This window comes from Hypanus sabinus, chromosome 4 (assembly GCF_030144855.1).
Source record: "Hypanus sabinus isolate sHypSab1 chromosome 4, sHypSab1.hap1, whole genome shotgun sequence".
Taxonomy (NCBI): domain Eukaryota; kingdom Metazoa; phylum Chordata; class Chondrichthyes; order Myliobatiformes; family Dasyatidae; genus Hypanus; species Hypanus sabinus.
This window is the reverse complement of record NC_082709.1, coordinates 19,507,870-19,528,530: the sequence shown is the minus strand read 5'-3', so window position 1 is coordinate 19,528,530 and position 20,661 is coordinate 19,507,870. Positions and strand designations below refer to the sequence as shown.

Here is a 20,661-nt window from a genome sequence, read left to right as displayed (position 1 = left end):
TAATGAACAAACTGTGGTCACCATCTCTACATTGGAGTCTGCCTTTCCTCCACACTTGGGTCCTGTCATTACCAGCGCTCATTGTTTCAGAATGCAGTAGTAACAGCATCCAAATTTCAGGAACATCATTAATTATGCTCTTGTGTACCCTAATGCTGTAACAGAAAATTGGATATATTGTTAGACCTGTGAGAATCATTTTATTCTCTAATCTGGGCCTAGTCTGTTACTTAATTACATCTTTCTGTAACCACCATTCTGTTTTCAAAATGTAGCTTTACTGGTAATCTTATAAACTGAGAATGCCAAAGCTGCATGAAATTCATGCTCAAGTAGATCAGTTTTGACTGGTGTCCTGGTACACATCGGTTTTTAAAATTTTAATATATATTTGAAACTCTGTGTGGCCTTTCAGTTTGTTCCTGCAGTTATGTATGACATATAAGTCTATGTTAACTTATGTTTGGCATGTTTGTAATTTATTGTACAGCTGATGCTGCAAAACACTAACCTCTTTTTCATTCAGGCATCTTCCCCCTTCCTTCTAAGTCCTGATGAAGGGTCTCGGCTTGGCTTGAAATGTTGACTGTTTACACTTTTCCATAGATGCTGCCTGGCCTGATGAGATCCTCCAGCATTTTGTGTGGGTAACTTCCATGTATTCATAGCTTGGATATGTATGCCTATGGCAACAATAAGCTATAATGAGAACCTTTTTCTCATCAAAACAGTTGATCATATCACAGAAATTTCAATAATATGATATTTTTCGGAAAGTTACTATCACATTTAGCGGAGTAGTTTTTATGTGGATATTCAAGTTTCAAGATTCAAGGTTGCTTATTATCATTTTAATCCATGAGTGTAAAGAACTAAATAATAGTTAGTTCGGATCTGATACAGCACAAAATAAAACACAATAAAAAAAAACAAGAAAAATACACACAAAATGTTGGAGGAACTCATTAGGCCAGGCAGCATCTAAAGAAAAGAATACAGTTGACGTTTTAGTCCGATACCCTTCATCAGGACTGCAAAGGAAGTGGAGAGGTCAGAATGAGAAGGTGCAGGGATAGGAGGAAGAAGTATAAGGTGATAGGTGATACTGGGAGAGGGGGAAGGGAGTGAAGTAAACAGCTGGGAAATTGATTTGTGAAAAAGTTAAACTGCCAGAGAAGGATGAATCTGATAGGAGGGGATAGAAAACCATGGAGTTCCTCTTCCTTTCCAGTCCTGATGATGTGTCTAGGCCCAAAATATCGACTGTTTACTCTATTCCATAGATGCTGTCTGGCCTGCTAAGTTCCTCTAGCATTTTGTGTGTAGCGCTTTGGATTTCCAGCATCAGCAGATTTTCCCGTGTTTGTGATACATTGAAAAAAAAAATTACTGCCACATATGCAATTAGGTTAGCAACGCAAATCTTGTTTTTGGTATTACATTCCACTTACTGTCTTAGAATCCTGACATCTCAATTAATTATATAATATTTAGAATGTGGCAGCAGTAATTTTGAGATCTTTTCAATCTTACTGCTATTAAGCGGTTTTTATGTTTGAAGTTCCAATCGCTGTTCTCATTTACATATTTACACTTTGAAGGTATTCTGGTAGATTTGAACTGTGCTCTCCCTTGCCTTCCTTACTTTAATGAGGTGTCTTGCTAAATTTATAAATTTGAACATCAAATAATTTGCAGGGTGGGGAATAATTTATAAATGCTGTTTTAGCCTGGGCATCATTTGCATGGAAATCTGTTCAAATTATTGTACATATATTAACCTGCATAATGCACAGAAAAGTTGTATTTACATCCCTATCTTTTGACATTTATTCTCACAACTGACATATTTGTGTGTGGGTATATTTAAGAGGCAAGAAAGGAAGTCTTCTTTTAAGTTTCATCTGACCACCATGGATTATTTTTCTGTAGTAGGGTCATGGAGGCATTGAATCAATGAACTCAGAACCAGGCTCATTCGCCCATTTAATGCATGCTGACTCTCCAAGTGCCTGTTAGCACTAATACCATCTTTTAGACAATAGACAATAGACAGTAGGTGCAGGAGTAGGCCATTTGGCCCTTTTAGCCCGCACCGCCATTCACTGTGATCATGGCTGATCATACATAATCAGTACCCCATTCCTGCCCTCTCCCCATATCCCTTGACCCCACTATCTATAAGAGCTCTATCTAACTCTCTCTTGAATGCATCCAGAGAATTGGCCTCCACTGCCTTCTGGGGCAGAGCATTCCACATATCCACCACTCTCTGGGTGAAAATGTTTTTCTGCATCTCTGTTCTAAATGGCCTACTCTTCATTCTTAAACTGTAGCCTCTAGTTCTGGACTCACCCATCAGCAGGAACATGCTTCCTGCCTCCAGTGTGTCCAATCCCTTAATAATCTTATATGTTTCAATCAGATCCCCTCTCATCCTTCTAAATTCCAGTGTATACAAGCCCAGTCGCTCCAATCTTTCAACATATGACTGTCCCGCCATTCCGGGAATTAACCTTGTGAACCTACACTGTACTCCCTCAATAGCAAGAATGTCCTTCCTCAAATTTGGAGGCCAAAACTGCACACAATACTCCAGATGGGGTCTCATCAGGGCCCTGTACAGCTACAGAAGGACCTCCTTACTCCTATACTCAATTCCTCTTGTTATAAAGGCCAGCATGCCATTAGGTATCTTCACTGCCTGCTGTACCTGCATGCTTGCTTTCATTGACTGATGTACAAGAACACCTAGATCTCGTTGTACTTCCCCTTTTCCTAACTTGACTCCATTTAGATAGTAATCTGCCTTCCAGATAGTAATCTGCCTTCCAGATTACTGTGCTCCCCACATTCCCATCAATACCTCCTTGATTCCGTCATCACCCACAAACATGGGACAATTTACATTGACTAATTATCCTAACTGCCCAGAGAAGTTTTGGGATATGGGGAGAGACCTGAGCACCCAGAGTATTCATAGACAGAATGGGCAAACTCTGCCCAGGCACCAGTACAGGATTGAGAACGACTAACAGTCTGCTGGAAGAACTCAATGGGGTGAGCAGCATCTGTGGGAGGAAAGGGATTGTTAATGGTTCAGGTTGAAAATCTCTACAAGCATGATGCTGGGATTCTATTGGAAATGTCCTTTCCTCCTTTCCTTCTCTCGCACTGATCTCCTCAACCTGCCAAGTTCTCCAGCAACTGCTTTTACTCCAGATTCCAGTGTCTGCAGTCTCCTGGGTTCCAAAGTTCACTTGGTCATGGGAGCTGTGAGACAGCAGCTGTCCTTGCTTTATTGACCTCAGATTATGTTTTCTGAATGCCTCCTTCTAAGCAGCCAGGCCGAGCTTCCCTTCTTGTTTAAGTTTTGCATGCTATTAGACCAAAATCTGCAATGGAGGCAGCCTTTCCTTGGGTTGTGGTGATTTTAGGTCAGCTAATGCCCACAGTTTCTATAATGGACTGCAATAACAATGATTATTGTCTTGCTCACAAGATACAGTGAAGCAGTTGTGTCTCTTCCTGCTGGTTAACTGCTTATGCTTGCAATACCTACCACCTTGTCTTTCCTGTGATTGGGAAATGTGCCTATAATGGGGCCAGTTTACTGACAGAATGAGCAAGCCAAGAAATCTTCAGCCTTACTATGTTTAGGAGGAATATTGTGAGATTTAAGGCAGACAAGAGACCACGGTGCATTTAGGAGACATGACATTTAGAGATGGATTCACTCACTTAGAACAGTTCTGTGAGGTCATTGGACCCTTTGTGCATCTGCATTCAGATCTCTGGGGCTAAAACTAGCATTGGTTTCTACTACTATCTTGTCACTGTTGTCTATAAATTGTGACTGCAGCCAGCAACTCCCCTGCAGCTACAAGCTGCTCTCATTGTGGGAGTAGCCATTGTTGGAGTGGGCCAGTGTCCGATGGCTACTTAGGGTCTGTATTGTGAAGGCACTCTTCCTATTTTTAAGTTCTGGCTACATAGATTCTGTGGACGAGCCCTCCGTTATGTCCCCTCAGAGTACTGCTGTGATGTTGTCCCCGATTAGTAGTGAAACTCTTTCGCCTCCCTCTCTATCTTTTCTAAAACATTGAAACGCTGGGACATTAAACACCCATTCCTGGTCCTCTCTCAACTAAGTCTCTAAAATATAATTCCACATAATGAGTCATGCTCTAAATACCAAACAGGAGAAAATCAACAGATGCTGCATAGCTTGTACAACACACACAAAATGCTGGAGGAACTCAGCAGGCCAGGTAACATCTGTGGAAAAAAGTAGTCAGTGTTTCGGGCCGAGACCCTTTGGCAGGACTGGTCCAAGATGCTGACTGTACATTTTGCCATAGATGCTGCCTGGCCTGCTGAGTTTCTGCAGCATTTTGTGTGTGTTGCACATGCTCTAAGTTCATAATTTTACTCACAGTACACCTAGCATTGAAACGTACAAAAAAGCTGGATGCAAGGTCAATATGACGTAGATTGGGAGGCCAAGAATCTATCTTATCATCACGTACAAACCAGCTGGATGAACTCAGCAGGTCGGGCAGCATCTGTTGAAAGGAGCAGTCAACATTTCGGGCCGAGACCCTTTGTCAGGACTGAAGAGGGAGGGGCAGGGGCCCTATAGAGAAGGTGGGGGGAGGGTGGAATGTGCCGGGTGAAAAACCAATCAGAGGAAAGATCAAGGGGTGGGGGAGGGGAAGCAGGGAGGGGATAGGCAGGAGAGGTGAAGAAGGAATCTCAGGGGAAAGCACTATGGGTAGTAGTCGAAGGCAGAATCATGAGAGGTGATAGGCAGCTAGAAGAGGAGACAGAGTGAAGGTGGGATGGGGGAAGGGAAAGGGAGGGAATTACTGGAAGTTGAATTCAATGTTCATACCAAGGGGCTGGAGACTACCCAGACGGCAGATGAGATGTTGTTCCTCCAACTGAAGTTTGGCTTCATCATGGCAGTAGAGGAGGCCATGTATGGACATATCTGAATGGGAATGTGAAGGAGAGTTGAAGTGAGTGAAAACCAGGATATCCTGTCTGTTGTGGCAGACGGAGCATAGGTGCTTGACGAAGCGGTCCCCCAATCTGCGTCAGGTGTCGCCGATGTGTTTTCATAGTGCTTTCCCCTTAGATTCCTTCTTCACTTCTCCTGCCTATCCCCTCCCTGCTTCCCCACCCCTACCCCTTGATCTTTCCGATTGGATTTCCACCCTCCCCCACCGTCTTTATAGGGCCCCTGCCCCCTCCTTCTTTAGTCCTGATGAAGGGTCTCGACCCGAAACATTGACTGCTCCTTTCAATGGATGCTGCCCGACCTGCTTTGTTGTACGTCTTGATTTGACCACAGCATCTGCAGTGCACTTTGTGTTTACCTAGCGTTGAAATACACTCACTTCAAACTATCCTTCCCATCATGTCTATTACTTTGCTCATGCCTGTTTTTACTGGACCTGACATCTACCTTCCTTTCTATCCCCCCACTCGTAACTGGTGTTCTAGTTCCCTTTTCCCTGCCAAACTAGTTTAAACCCTCCTGAGGTGATTGATAATGCTGCTCAAGAATGATTAAGATATTTTGTTTGATGGTATACCATTAATCTTTCTGTATTTTAAAATTAAACTAGCTGTGATTTGTGTACAGAATACAAAAATCCATACTTGATTTATCTTCATCCTTTATGCTATTTTCAACTGAGCTTGTTAGCAGAGAATAAGCAGACCTCGCATGAAAATTGCTAAACCATTTAAGTAGATCATTCTTGATGTAAACCATGTGATTAAGCATCCCTGGGATGATTGGGCAGCCCTCAAAAACAGGCTCAGAGATCATATTGCATGCTGTTTACCTGTCTAAGCTGGCACCACAGAAGGCCAGCCTGGAGTATTTAAGGACAGCCGGAATTTGTTATGGGTAAAGCAACCCATGTGGCCAGTGTTACACAACAGAGAATATATCGGAACTTGAACAAGTGGTGAACACAGAACAGTGAAGCACAGGATAGGGACTCCAACCTGCAATGTTGTGCCAAGCCAATTAAATTAGTAACCAAATAGCCAACTAAATTAATCTATTTTGCCCAGATCCTTTGATTTCCCTCTCATTCATGTGCCTATTTAATGTCTTTTAGAAGTTCCTAATGTACCTGCCTCTTCCACCATGCCAGGTAATGCATTCCAAGCACCCACAACTCTGCATAAACAACTTGCCCTACACATAAAATTACCCCCTCCCACCTTAATTGCGCATCCTCTGGTATTAGTTATTTCAACCCTGGGAATAAAAAGATATTGTCTGGCTACACGATCTAGGCCAGTCATAATCTTATAAACCTCTGCCAGATCTACCCTAACCCTCCACCGCTTCACAGAGACAACCCAAGTGTCTCCAACCTCTCGTTGTAGCAAAGGCCTTCTGCAGCCAGGCGGCATCCTGGTAAACCCCCTCCACATGCAATACGCAGGATGCATCCTAACTAGAGTTTTATAAAGGTGCAGCATAAGTTCCTGACTTTTGAACACAGTGCTTCAAGGAATAAAGGCAAACTTGCCTTATGCCTTCTTAACCACTCTATCAACCTGTGCAGCAACTTTCAGGGGAGCAATGAACAAAGACCCCTCTGCTCCTGACCCTCCAGGGAGCAACACCTCACATTTGGCTGGCTTAAACTCCATCTGCCATTTCTCCAACCATATTTGCAAATCTATATCTGATTGTATCCATTACCAGTCTCTGCACTATCCCCAACACCACCAATCTTGAGCAAGCCTAGTAACTCTTTTCAATACTTACATTAAGACATACTTTAACCATTAATCTCGTTGTACAGCAACAGAATCTGGGAGAAAAGTGAAGCTCTGGCACAAACCCATACAGTCACAGGGAAAACACATAAGCTTCATATACATGACAGATTCTGCAGATGCTGGAAATCTTGAGCAAAAGATACAAGATGCTGGAGGTACTCAGCGGGTCAGGTAGCATCTAAATAAAGTTCAAAGTTCAAAGTCCATTTTCAATCTTTTTGTCAAGACTCAAAGTAAAATCCATCGCCTAACTTTTGAATCTCTCTGTGCAGACAGCTACACCCACACCCTTTGCTTTGCTTTCTTGCAGTCTGTCAGCTTTATTATCTGCTTCCCCCTCTTCATCTGGAGTTAGTCCAATTATTTTTCTAGAGGAAATGATTCAAGAAGAAATTGGTCATATGTTCCGAACTATAAATAAATAACCTAATTTCTGAGGAATTTGACAAAAGAGAAGCACTATTGTCTCCAAAATTTATTTGGAATTATAAAAGAGCTTCAGGTAACAATTCATGCCTTCTGTACAGGTTATATCACAGAAAGAGGGACAACTTGGGAATTATAATTAATTATACTATTATGCTTTAATGATTAAAACTACTTTCAATGAGCCCTGTGAATTTAAGCTAGTTTGTGCTATGGTGTGCTGTGTAATTTCGTTAGCCACTGTAACACTGGGCCAGATTACACTGGTTACTGGTCTGCATGTTAATGTGCTCCAAATTTCTGCATCAGGGTATTGAAGAGCAGAAGTGCTGAGATCTGTTTTGGATGCAGATGACCTCACAGTCTCCATGCAGACTTATCACCGGTTTGCGCAACTGGACAGATGTCACAGGGCCTATAATTCAGTTAATGGGCCAAATAGCTTCTTCCCATACTGTGACCATTACCAGGAGTTTGTAAATATAGATTTCCTTAAAATTATCATAATTTTACAAGATAAGCTGATAAAATGAGCAAATATGGAAGCTGGATGTAAAAAAATCACTTCTAATCCACTGATACCAAAATGCAGAGGGTATTATTTCAATGGAGGTATTTTATAGTATTGTTCAAATGAATCATTGCTTCAAATGCTTTACTAAAGTCCATAAAGATAACATCTACTATTCTGCCATCATTCTCCTTAGTTATTCACTCAAAAAATTCAATCAAGTTAGTGAGAAAGGATCTCCTTCTCACAAAGTCACTTCGACTCTTCCTAATCAATCCTTGTCTTTCCAAATGAATATAAATCCCGTCCCTTACAATTTCCTCCAATAATTTTTCTGCAATTGGTGTAAGGCTTACCAGCCTGTAATGAACTGGCTTAGCTCTGCAAAAGTCGATAAGGCAGGAAGTAAAACCTAGACAATGCCAGGAAGTAAATGCCTGTCGTTTGAGGGATTGAGCTCAAGAGACGGAAAGTTGTGTTGCAACTTTATAAAACTTTGGGTATCCTGCACCTGCAGTATTGCATTCCTTTCTGGTGGCCTCATTCTAGGAAGGCTTTGGAATGGGTGCTGAAGAGTTGTACAAAGATGCTGTCTCGATTATACTGCATGTGCCATGAGGAGAGGTTGGACAATCTTGAATTGTTTTTTTTTGGAGCTGCGGAGCCGAGGAGAGATCTGATAGAAAACTCTAGGACTATGAAGTGCACAAGTAGAGTAGAAATCCGGTTTCTTTTTGCCAGGATTGAAATATCCACCACTAGATGGCTTGCATCTAAGGTGGGAGCAGGTTAATTTCACAAAAGTGTGGGACAAGTGTTTGATGTAGAAAGTGGTGAATGTCTGGAATGTGTGCCAGGGGTGGTAGTGGAGGCAGACATGATAGAGGTACTTTGACCGTCAGACATCAGAACAGAATTAGGCTATTCAGCACATTGAGTCTGTTCCACCATCCCATCATGGTTGATTAATTATTCACCTCAACCCCATTCTCCTGCCTCCTCACCATAACCTTGATGCCCTTACTAATCAAGAACCAATCAACCTCCACTTTAAATATACACAATAACTGTTATATTTACAACCTATATTCGTAACAGCTGTTACAACCTCGGCTCTCAGGAAGTAATATAAGGAAGTCAGGCCACGGTAGGAATTACAAACCGTAGATACTTATGAAATTAAAGTTAAGGTAAAGGGGTAAAAGGTGATGTGTGGTGTGGTAGTGCTGGCTGCAGAATGGAAGGGAGATGCTGGGAGATGCTGGGAGTGACCTTGTTTTTAAGCAGCCCTCAGCAAGTGCTGACAATGGAAGAGGAATTGCAGGTGTCCCAGGGAACTGCAACACAAGTTAATGAGGAAACATAGGCCATAAAATGTACAAAAGTACATCCCCACGTTTAAAGAGGTTGCTCTGGGGCAACTTCATACAGTATGGGGTGTCCAGGGGGGTGGTAGCAGCTCTGGAGGGCATGTCGCGCTCCACCCAGGGGCAGTTCATCCACCTTTGGTCCCCACCTGCCACCCTGCTCTCACCTATTTGCATGCAACAGTGGCCATACCTTGATAGGTGGATTAAACTGAGTGAGGGTAGCAGGGGACCTCCAACCTCGGTGAGATAGGGATATGCCTACCCTAGCATTCGAAGCCAGTTCCAGCAGACTGGGCAGATGAGATCAATTACAAGATCCAATGGCCAAGAAGGTGATGTTGCAATGCTTTGTGGGAAGCAAAGGGCATGTCAAGGTACAGAAGGCATCACGGCTATCCACTGCAGCTGAGGAAGTCTCCAGTCATGATGAATTTTTGTACCATTGGATCAAGATTTTTGAGGCTGGGAGAATGAAACAGCCCCTGTGAAATGGCTTTTTCACTATAAAACTCCTCCCATACAGGTTTTACTGCATCATCAGAAATGACAGACAGCCAGCACACCAACACACGTTCAGTAAAGGATTTATGGCATATCAACTGTTTACCTCACCCCTCCCCCTCTCCCGGATTCACCTGTCACCTATCACCTTGTACTTCTTCCTCCCCTCCCCCCACCTTCTTGCTCTAACTTGGCTGAGTGGTGTAATAACAACAACCTGTCATTCATTGTCAATAGACAAGGAACTGATTGTAGATTCAGGAGAGGGAAACCAGAGGTCCATGAGCCAGTAATCATCAGAGGATCAGAGGTGGAGAGGGTCGGTAACTTTAAATTCCTGGGTTTTATCATTTCAGAGGATCTTTCCTAAACCCATTATATAAATATACTGTGAAAAAAGCACAACAGTGGCTCTACTTCCTCAAGAATTTGCAGAGATTCGGCATGTCATTAGAAATCTTGACAAACTTCTATAGATGTGTGGTGGAAAGTGTGCTCACTGGCTGTATTGTGGTCTGGTATAGGAACACCAAAGCCTTTGAGCAGAAATTCCTACAAAAGGTAGTGGATTCAGCCCAGTACCTCATGTGTTAAACCCTCCCAAACACTTGCATATCTACCTGAAACATTTCCATGGAAAAGCAGCATCCATCATCAAAGGTCCTCACCCCACAGACCATGCTCTTTTCTTGCTGCTGCTAAGTTCAAGAACAATTGCTACCCCTCAACCATCAGGCTCTTGAACAAAAGGGGATAGCTACACTCATTTAAGGACTCAGTCAAGGACTCTCTTATTTCGTTATTTCATGCTTGTTATTTATTGCTATTTATTTCATCCTGCATTTGCACAGTTTGTTACAATTAATAATTCCTGATGCTTAGATTTTCTGTTTCTGTTCTATAGATTTGTAAAATATGCCAACAGAAAAAAAGAATCTCAGAGTTGTATGTGATGACATGTACTTTGATAATTAATTTTACTTTGGACTTTGGTATTTTTTCCAATCCTAATGAAGGGACTTGGCCCGAAACGTCAACTGTATACTCTTTTCCCTAGATGCTGCCTGGCCTTCTGAGCTTCTCTAGCATTCTGTGTGTGTTCCAGTAAGTACAGACCCAAGCTTTCAAAAGCTCCTCATATGCTAACCCTTTCATTCCCAGGATTATTATCATGAACTTCCTCTAGAAACTTTCAGTATCAGCACATCCTTTCTTAGGTGCCTTATAAAGCCTCAGCATTACATCCTTGCTTTTATATTCTTGTACACTTAAAATGAATGCTAATATTGCATTTTCCTTTCTCACCACAGACTTAACCTGCATGTTAACCTTTAGGGAATCCTGTGCAAGGACTCTGAAGTTCCTTTGTACCTTTGATTTTTGAATTTTTTTCTCTGTCTTTTCCCTGTCAATGACTTTATTCCTTCTACCAAAGTGCATACACTATATTCCTTGTGCCAGTTCTTTGCCAATTCTCCAGATCTGTCTAAGTCCTTCTGCAGTCTCCCTGCTTTGTCAACACTACCAGCCCTTGCACCTCTCTTTGTATTGTTTCCAAACTTGGTCACAAAGCCACTAAATTTGTCATCCAAATCTTGACCTAAAACATAAAAGGAAACAGTCCCAACACAGGCCCCTGTGAAACACCACTACTCACAGGCCAGCAACCAGAAAAGCCTCCCTTTATTTGTTTGCTTTGTTTCAAAATCCATAACATGGGCATATGGATATGCAGGTAATGGAGTGATATGGATTTCTGTAGGTGAACTGGACTAGTTTAGTTAAGCTTGCAACTATTAGTTGAATAATTAAAGAGGGAGCAACTTCAAGTTCTTGGGTGTGAACATCTGTGGGGATCTATCTTGGACCCAACCTTTCATTTACAAAAATGGCATGACAGCAGCTGTATTTCATTAGGAGTTTGAGAAGATTTGGTATGTTACCAAAGACACTTTCAAATTTCTATAGATAGACTGTGGAGAGCATTCTAACTGGTTGCATTGCCCTCTTTTTGGTATGGTGGGGGTGCCCACTGCACATGATCTAAAGAAGCTGCAGAAAGTTGAAAACTCAGTCAGCTCCATCATGGGCACCGGCCTCTCCAGTGTCCGGGAGTGACGCCGCAAAAAGGCAGAGTCCATCACTCCCATCACCCAGGACATGCACACTTCTCATTGCTACCATTAGGGAAGATGGACAGGAACTTTAAGACACACACTCAACGATTCAGGAACAACTTCTTTCCCTCCACCATCAGATCTCTGAATGGACTTTGAATCTATGAATACTACCTCACTACTTTTTTTTCTCTTTTTTCACTAATTTAATTAACTTCTAATTTACTGTAATTTACAATTTTTTATTATTAAGTGTTACAATATACTGCCGCCGCATAACAAATTTCATGACATATGCCAGTGACATATACCTGATTCTGATTCTGAATTAATTCAGCACAACATTGTTAGTTAAAAGGCCTGTGCCTTTGCTGTACTGTTTCATATTCTATGTTCTGTGCAACCCTGCTGCCCTTCATAAATAAAAGAACAACATTAACTGTCTTCTAGCCTTCTGCTAGTTCACACCTGAAGTTAATGAAGCTGCAAAATTCTCTATCAGTGCCACAACAATCTTCTTCATTGTTTCCAACAGCATTCAGTGATAAATCTCAAACAAAACACACAAAATGCTGGAGGAACTCAGCAAGACAGGCAGAATCTGTGGAGAAAAATAAACAGGCAATGTTTTGGGCCAGACAATTCATCAGGATTGAAAAGGAAGGGGTCTGAGACTAGAATTATATCTGGCATCCTTGTGTCTGGGAAAATCTATGCCAGCCATAGTAATTTATGTGTTAATGTGTATTTTTGTATTTATGTATTAATTTATGTATTAATGTGTTCCTAAGTGTTTAACACCACAATCTTCTTAATATTTACATTGTTTAAAAAAATCAATATATCCCTCCCTGTACTCACTTTTCTCTACGTCCTTTATGTTTTCATTTACAACCCCACCTACGTCCCTTGGTTCATACAGAGGTTACCACTTTGGTCCAAAAGGGATCAAATCATTCTACAGCTAGCCTCTTGCTCCTAATACAGTATAACTATAAAATGATTTGGTATTTTCCTTAATCTTATCTGCCAATGATGTTTCTTGGCGTCTTTTAGTCCTTCCAATTTATTTCTCTCCTATAATCTCCATATTCTTCAAAGGACTCACTTGATTTCTAATTGCAGCCTTTTCTTCCTGATTAACATTTCAGGAACCTTTGTCAACCAAGGTTGCCTAATCCTGCCATTTTTCTTTTCTCCCTCACCAGAATACCAGAATGTCCCTGAGCTCTTGTCCACTCACTTTTACAAGTCCCACACATGGCAGGTGTTGATTTTCTAAAAGCTTTTTCTCACAATCTGCTGTCTCCCTGTTCTTTCTGGCACCATCAAAATCAACCTTCCCCAGTTTAGAACACTAACCTGAGAACTAATCTTATCCCCTGCTGTAACTACCTTGAAAATTACAGAGTTGTGGCCACTGTCCCCATCGTGCTCACTGCCAACACTTCCACCACCTGTCTACGTTTGTTTCCTAAGATTATGTTAAGTAAATCTCTTCCTTTGGTCTCAGAAAACTATCTTGACCGCACAAAACAATTCCAACCCATCGGTGGCTCTTACCCTAATACAAGAACAATAAAGACTTGGAAAGTTAAAATCCCTCAGTACTATAACCCTATAATAGCTTTTTTTCCTGCAATTTGCTGATTTATCAGTTCCTCTAATTCCTCCTGACTGTTGGGAGACCTATACTATAAACTCAGCAAATTGAATGACCCTCTCTTATTTGTATGTTTTTGAAATTTTGCTCCCAAAATTGGATGCAACTATTCCAATTGTAGCCAGAATGCTGGTTTATAAAAGTCCATCCTAACTTCCTTGTACTAATGCCTCTGCTTAAAAGGAGGAGAAATAAGTATGTCTTTTTCTCTACTTCTTTAACCTACTGTGCTGTTTCCAGAAAAATATGTACATGTAACTCCAGATCTCTTTGTTCTGGTATCCTATTTAGAATTGTGCCCTCTTATTCACATTGCTTCTTTTCAGTCCTCCTACCAAAAACTAACCAGGTTTCTATGATTGCATCAACAATGTAATTTTACATGGGTAGCTGTACCTGAAGCAAACCAGCCTTATGCAACATACTTCTTGTGTTTACATTGACTGTATGAACTGTAACCCCATCCTTGACCATTCGTACTATCTCTTGATTCTTTCCCCTTTCATTACTCTTCCTGGTGCTACTTATCTCTTGCTAACTTTTTTGTACCATCATCTCCAAATCCTCCTCCGATGAACACTGGTCGCAGCTCTGTTCTGATGCAGTCTTAAAGATCTAAGGAGCTAAAGCTTGTCTTTCTGTACCATCACTTCAGCTACGTATATCTATGGTATTCTATTTCTACACACACTCTACCATTAATGTATATGTTCAAAGGCAAACTTTTGACAAGTAGGGAATATGCCAAAATATTTAATGAATGCATGGTGTGTTTGTGTACATGGTACTACGCGTGATTAAAATATCTTGCTGTCAAGTATTCTAATTTTTATATATATTGTAATTTATAGTATTTTATGTATTGCACTGTACTGCTGCTGCAGAACAGCAAATTTCATAACATACTGTACGTCAGTGATAATAAAGCTAATTCAAGTTCTGCTATTATGATTGAATTACCAAAAAAAGAAAGGATTTGAAGAAATGGAAACCTACAATCTGTCTGCTGAGCATCTGGGCATTAATCAGTTTTCGAGTGCTCACAAAAGTGGCATAAAAAAAATCAGAAGTAAAATAGTGTCCTTCACAATTTATGTAATGCTGAAAATAAGTGTAAAATAGGCATTATGAAACAACTGGCACAAAATCCACTCAGATTTGTGCCTGTAATCTCAAAAAAAAAACTATTGTAGGTGGGTTATGGGCCAAGGATCTTCTTTGAATGATTGTAGATCTTGGAATAATAGCTTACCTCCTGCAGGTTTTAATAGAGAAAAATTAAATACAAATTTATAGATGAGGTAGTGTCTCTAGTTGTCATTATTTAACAGTATTTAGACTACTAAAGTCCAACTGGGTAAGTGCAGGATCAGCTTCAACTAGTTAATGATGCCTTTGGAGTGGATTTCTAAAACAACTGTTAAGACTCCAATAAATGTACTTCCAAGTCTATTGCAGGTTGATGCCAAGAACACTTGGAAAGTTATTGCTTCGAGTTCAGCAGTCAGCACAGTTCTGGTGAAAGTGGAGTCATGAGATTTTGCATTTCATTCCACCAGTGCGCTTTATTTCAGGCAAAAAAATTCACTGGCAGTCCAATTACTTCCTCGAAAGTTCAGATTACAAGTGATGTATTGTTACCCTGAAGAAATGCTGTGTTTTGTCAATTACTCAGATAACTGGTGAAAGATATTAGACTGATGGTGTCTATTGCCCACTAATGTAGAGCTCAGCATGTTAGACATGAGTATCACTTTGCACTAATGTTCCCATGGTAACTATGCTAATTGGCACTACAAGCATATGAGCAGCAAAATGGTGGTAGTTTGAGGCATGGTTGTTACATGTGGAAGTGAGATAAATTTGCTGTTACTTTTGGTCTGCTATAGTGTGATATATCTGCTTGCTGCATGAAAATAATGTGGACTAATCACTTGCTGTATTTAATAGAAGCAGTAAGCAGGAATGCAACATTACAAAAGAAAACATTGCAGTAATTAATCCATGTAGAATATGGCAGGAATGTGTCATCCAACAAAAAATATAAATGCTCTCCGTATCATTATCCTCCCATAATCATGTCCTACATGCAAAACAAATGTAGGAGAATATACATTGAAAATTAATGCAAAACTTGCATTTAATCTGTAATAATTTATGACCTTCACAAGGAAATCTGCGAATGCTGGAAATTCAAGCAACACACACAAAATGCTGGTGGAACACAGCAGGCCAGGCAGCATCTACAGGGAGAAGCACTGTCGATGTTTTGGGCCGAGACCCTTCGTCAGGTCTAACTGAAAGAAAAGATAGTAAGAGATTTGAAAGTAGGAGGGGGAAGGGGAAATCCAAAATGATAGGAGAAGACTGGAGGGGGTGGGGTGAAACTAAGAGCTGGAAAGGTGATTGGAAAAAAGGGATACAGAGCTGGAGAAGGGAAAGGATCATGGGACAGGAGGCCTAGGGAGAAATAAAGGGGGAGGGGAGCAGCAGGGGGAGATGGAGAACAGGCAAAGATGATGGGCAGAGTGAGAGAAAAAAGGGGAGGGGGAAATAAATAAATCAGGGATGGGGTAAGAAAGGGAGGAGGGGCATTAATTGAAGTTAGAGAAGTCAATGTTCATGCCATCAGGTTGGAGGCTACTGTTTCAAACTGAGTGTGGCTTCATCTTGACAGTAGAGGAGGTCATGGATAGACATATCAGAAATAATGATCTTCCTTATTTCACTCTAAAAGAGTGGATTTTACAATTAATCAGGGAAGGGGGAGAGCTGAGGTTTGATGCTTTTGCTTCTGCTCATGTGCGGGGGAAAGAGGAGCTTTGGGGTTCTAATGCTTCTGTCATTCATTCTTTTGGAGTTGCCTTTTTCTCTCTGTCATGGATGTTTGCAAAGGCTAAGGATTTCAGGTTGTGTACTCCATGCATTCTCTGCCATTAAGTTGAACCATTGAACCACTGAATTGCATTAAGAATTCTTTATAATAAACATCAGTGCTAGATAAAAATAACAGCAAAGGGAAGATCAAGTATCAATTTTTTTTAATCAAAGGGGCTGCCGCATTGTGTAGATAATTAGGACACAGTTGTGCAGTTAATTCAATTTCATTAAAAGTAAAACTGTGAACTTTAAAGAACCTGTGGCATCAATCCCCTATATTGCTATGCCAAGTACACCAGTTTTTCACAGTGACAGATGAATATGGCTTTTCTTAAATTAACCCCATGTTCTTATACTCAAGAACAACTCCGGAACTCTGAGCTTCAACCTCTGTTAATTAACTCCTGACGTTAGGAAAGTACTAGTTACTCTCTGTTCCAGCTTGGAGGAAAAGTTTAACAAACTCCTTTTCAAAATGGTGGATCTCGAAAATCGCAGCAGACGCTGCAATCTTAGAATTCTTGGATTGCCAGAGGCCACCAAACAGGGATCAACAGTGAAGTTTTTCGCCGAGTTTCTCTGTGAGATATTCGGGAAAGATTTGCTCCCGAACCCGCCTGAGCTCGAACAGGCACACCGGGTCCATGTTCCCGCCTGAATTCTGGGCAACCGCCCGCGACCAGTAATCTTGTGCTTCCATCAATACCAGGTAAAACATCGTCTGATCGTAGAGGCACGTCGCAGAGGTTCCTTTATTTTCCAGGATACAACCATTGGCTTTGTGGAAGATTTTGCACCCCAGACCTTAAAGATGTGCGCTGAGTTTAAAGGCGCAATGAAAGTGCTTTTTGATCGTGGTTTTAAACCTTCATTTCGGTCCCCTGCTGATCTATGAATCAAACTTAACACTGGGAAATACAAATGGTTTAAGTCAGCCAAGGAAAGCTGAAGCATTTGTGGCAAGTCTTCCGGCTATCCAGCCATCTTCGGAACCTGATCAGACCTCCTAAAATGGTGGATAAGTACTTCTCGTAGTAAAATTACTTTTTCTGGACTCAGACTTTACTTGAATCATTCAGACATTATTCATCGAAACTCTAATGGCTGGTGACAATCTCTCCCTGGATTTGGTGTGTGTGCAATCTATCTTTTATTGTTGTACAACTTTATCTACAGAGTTCTACAACTGATTTTAACTTGTTTTGGAGGTTTGAAGTCTTCAGTGAAGGCCTTCCTGTTTGTTGGTTCACAGTTTAATTGCCGATCTATTTTTCCTTCTTTTTATATTTATTTATTTTATTATACTTCTTTCTTTTCTTCACCCCTTTTTCTAATTTCTGAATTTTTTTCTCTCTTCTCTGTAAGTGGTTGATAAATACTCGTCTTGAATTTATAATTTTCCCCTTCCTCTCCTTTTTTTTATCCCTGTTTTTTTCCTTTCTCTTACTTTATTCTTCTATAATTTTTTCGCTGGCAGATTAGGTTTGGTCCTCTTCCGATTTTCTCTGTATTAAGTTTTATATTCCTGCAGAAGGTGTTCTAATCTGTAGTTATGTTTTTTTAGTGCATAAACTAGTTACTATTTATTATAGTATTTACACGGAACTGCTGTTAATGACACAGATCTGAAAGTTGTATTTGGGTTAATTTTTTTGGTAGAGCTAGCTACTTGTTTTGGTAGCCGTCCAGTTTTGGGTTGTGTGGGTGGGGTGGGTTTTCTAGTTCCAACATCACTCACTATATATATTATATCTCTTTATTGCTCAGGACATGTATATGTTTTGATTTTACGAATCTATGTTTACATCTCTGCTCCCAGACTGCTATTGTACTGCTTGACTTTTTATATGCCTTCTGCCTTTTATGCATTAGTAATCGATAATGGCTGGTGGACTTAAATTCGTGAGCTGGAACGTAAAGTGATTGAATCACCCTGTTAAAAGGAGGAAGGTATTCTCACATATCAAACAACTCAAAGCTGACATTGCTTTCCTTCACGAAACTCATATTCGTTGTTCTGATAACTCCCAGCTTTTGTCAAGGTGGACAGGTCAGCATTTTCATTCATCCTTTACCACTAAAGCTAGGGGTGTCTCCATTCTTATTAACTCAAATATTCCTTTTGAACTCCATAATAATATATCTGATATAAATGGCCGTTTTATTATTGTTTCTGGCAAACTATGTAACACTAAAGTTGCACTAGCAAACCTGTATGCCCCCAACTTTGATGATGTTAATTTTTTTGAACGGTCTTTTTCCTCACTACCAGACTTAAACTCATACTCTCTTATACTGGGTGGTGACTTTAATTGTTGGTTAGATCCCAATTTGGATCAATCGTCCTCTGTTACTAGACTACCTACTAAATCTGCCTTAGCTATCCAATCGTTTCTCTCTAATTATGGTATCTCTGATATATGGTGTTTCCTCCATCCTACGGAGAGAGATTATTCCTTTTTCTCACATGTTCACCATACCTTCACTAGAATTGATTATTTCTTACTCGATAACCAACTTATCCCATTTGCCCACTCTTGTGACTATCAGAGTATGCTGATCTCTGACCATGCCCCAATTACTCTCTCTCTAAATTTGCCTGGTCTCCCTCAGAGGAATAAACATTGGTGGTTTGATTCAACTTTACTATCGGATGATGATTTTATAAAATTTATTAAGGATCAGATAACCTTTTATTTTAACACTAATACATCACCTGAAGTGCCATCCCAGATTGTCTGGGATGCCATGAAAGCATATCTGAGGGGGCAAATAATCTCTTACACAGCAAATCTCAACAGAAGATCCCGTGCAGATCGATTAGACCTCATTAACCAGATTAAAGAATTGGATCAAATATATGCCCAAACTAAGAACCCTGAATTATACAAGAAGCGTGTTGAACTCCAAACTAAATTTAACCTTCTGTCCATTCAACCCGTCGAACGCCAACTTCTTGAAAGCAAGAGTCGCTTTTACATTCATGGGGATAAGTCTGGTAAATTCCTAGCCAATCAGCTGAGGTGTTCCAAAGCAAAACAACATATTACAAAGATCCGGAAGGAGAACGGAGACTTTACATCGGATCATTTAGAAATTAATGATGCATTTAAAAATTTTTATTCTCGGCTTTATTCCTCTGAATCTCTGAATGACAATATCTCCGTTGATCAATTTTTACAGAATCTGAATATCCCCTCACTTTCATCTGACTTCAAAGCCAAACTCAATGCGCCTATGTCATTAGAAGAAATATCTTTTGCAATTTCTGCACTGTCCTCAGGGAAATCTCCTGGACCTGATGGGTTCCCTGTAGAATTTTACAAATCATTCTCTTCTCTTCTTTCTCCTCAGTTACTTTCAGTATTATCTGACTCATTTAATTTTGGCAAACTGCCACCCTCTTTCAATGAGGCATCTATTATTCTTCTTTTAAAAAAGGGTAAAGACCCAACAGAGTGTTCCTCATATAGGCCGATCTCTCTGCTCAATGTTGATGTAAAGATCTTAGCTAAAGTTTTGGCTCATAGATTAGAAACCGTCATTCCCTCCATTATCTCTGATGACCAAACAGGCTTTATTAAAAACCGTTTCCCTTTTTTTAACATTCAGCATTTATTTAATATCTTATACTCACCTCCAACTGGGATTCCTGAATGTGTTATTTCCCTCGATGCGGAGAAAGCATTTGATCGTATAGAGTGGAACTACCTTTTTGCAGTTTTAGAAAAATTTGACCTTGGCCAAAGTTTCATCTCTTGGATCCAATTGCTGTACCTGTGTCCTACTGCCTCTGTTTTAACCAATTTTCAGAAAACCCAAGTATTTAATCTCAAACGTGGCACCCGCCAGGGATGCCCCTTAAGTCCCTTTCTCTTTGATTTGGCTATGGAACCTTTGGCGATAGCATTTCGAAACTGCCCTGAATTGACTGGGATTTGGAGAGGGGGTGTTGAGCATAAAGTTTCACTCTATGCTGAAGACTTATTACTCTTTCTCTCAAATCCGTCTACATCCTTATCTCTAATGTTTTCACTTCTTGACCAGTTTAGCCAGATCTCTGGCTATAAACTTAATTTACATAAGAGTGAACTTCTCCCAATTAATAAAGAAGCACAAGAACTAACATTTCATGATCTCCTTTTTAAAGTAGTCCATAATCAATTTACTTATCTTGGAATTACAGTCACAAGGAAGTTTAAAGATCTCTTTCGTGAAAACTTTGCCAACCTTTCATATGCTATAAAATAGAGTCTGGTACAATGGTCACCTCTATCTATGTCTTTGGTAGGTCGTATTAATGTTGTTAAAATGTATGTTCTCCCCAAATTTTTATAACTATTTCAATCTATCCCAATTTTTATTCCTAAATCTTTTTTT

The 20,661-nt window shown here is 40.4% G+C and overlaps 1 long non-coding RNA gene across 1 annotated transcript; it reads right to left on the bottom strand.

The window, feature by feature from the left end:
- Positions 1-538: 538 nt before the first annotated feature.
- Positions 539-7,076, bottom strand: LOC132392212 (uncharacterized). Its single transcript, XR_009511447.1, has 3 exons — positions 6,957-7,076; positions 4,895-4,993; positions 539-683 (listed from the first exon to the last, which is right to left on the bottom strand). It is a non-coding gene; the product is annotated as an uncharacterized LOC132392212 (long non-coding RNA).
- Between the last annotated feature and the right edge of the window lie 13,585 nt (positions 7,077-20,661).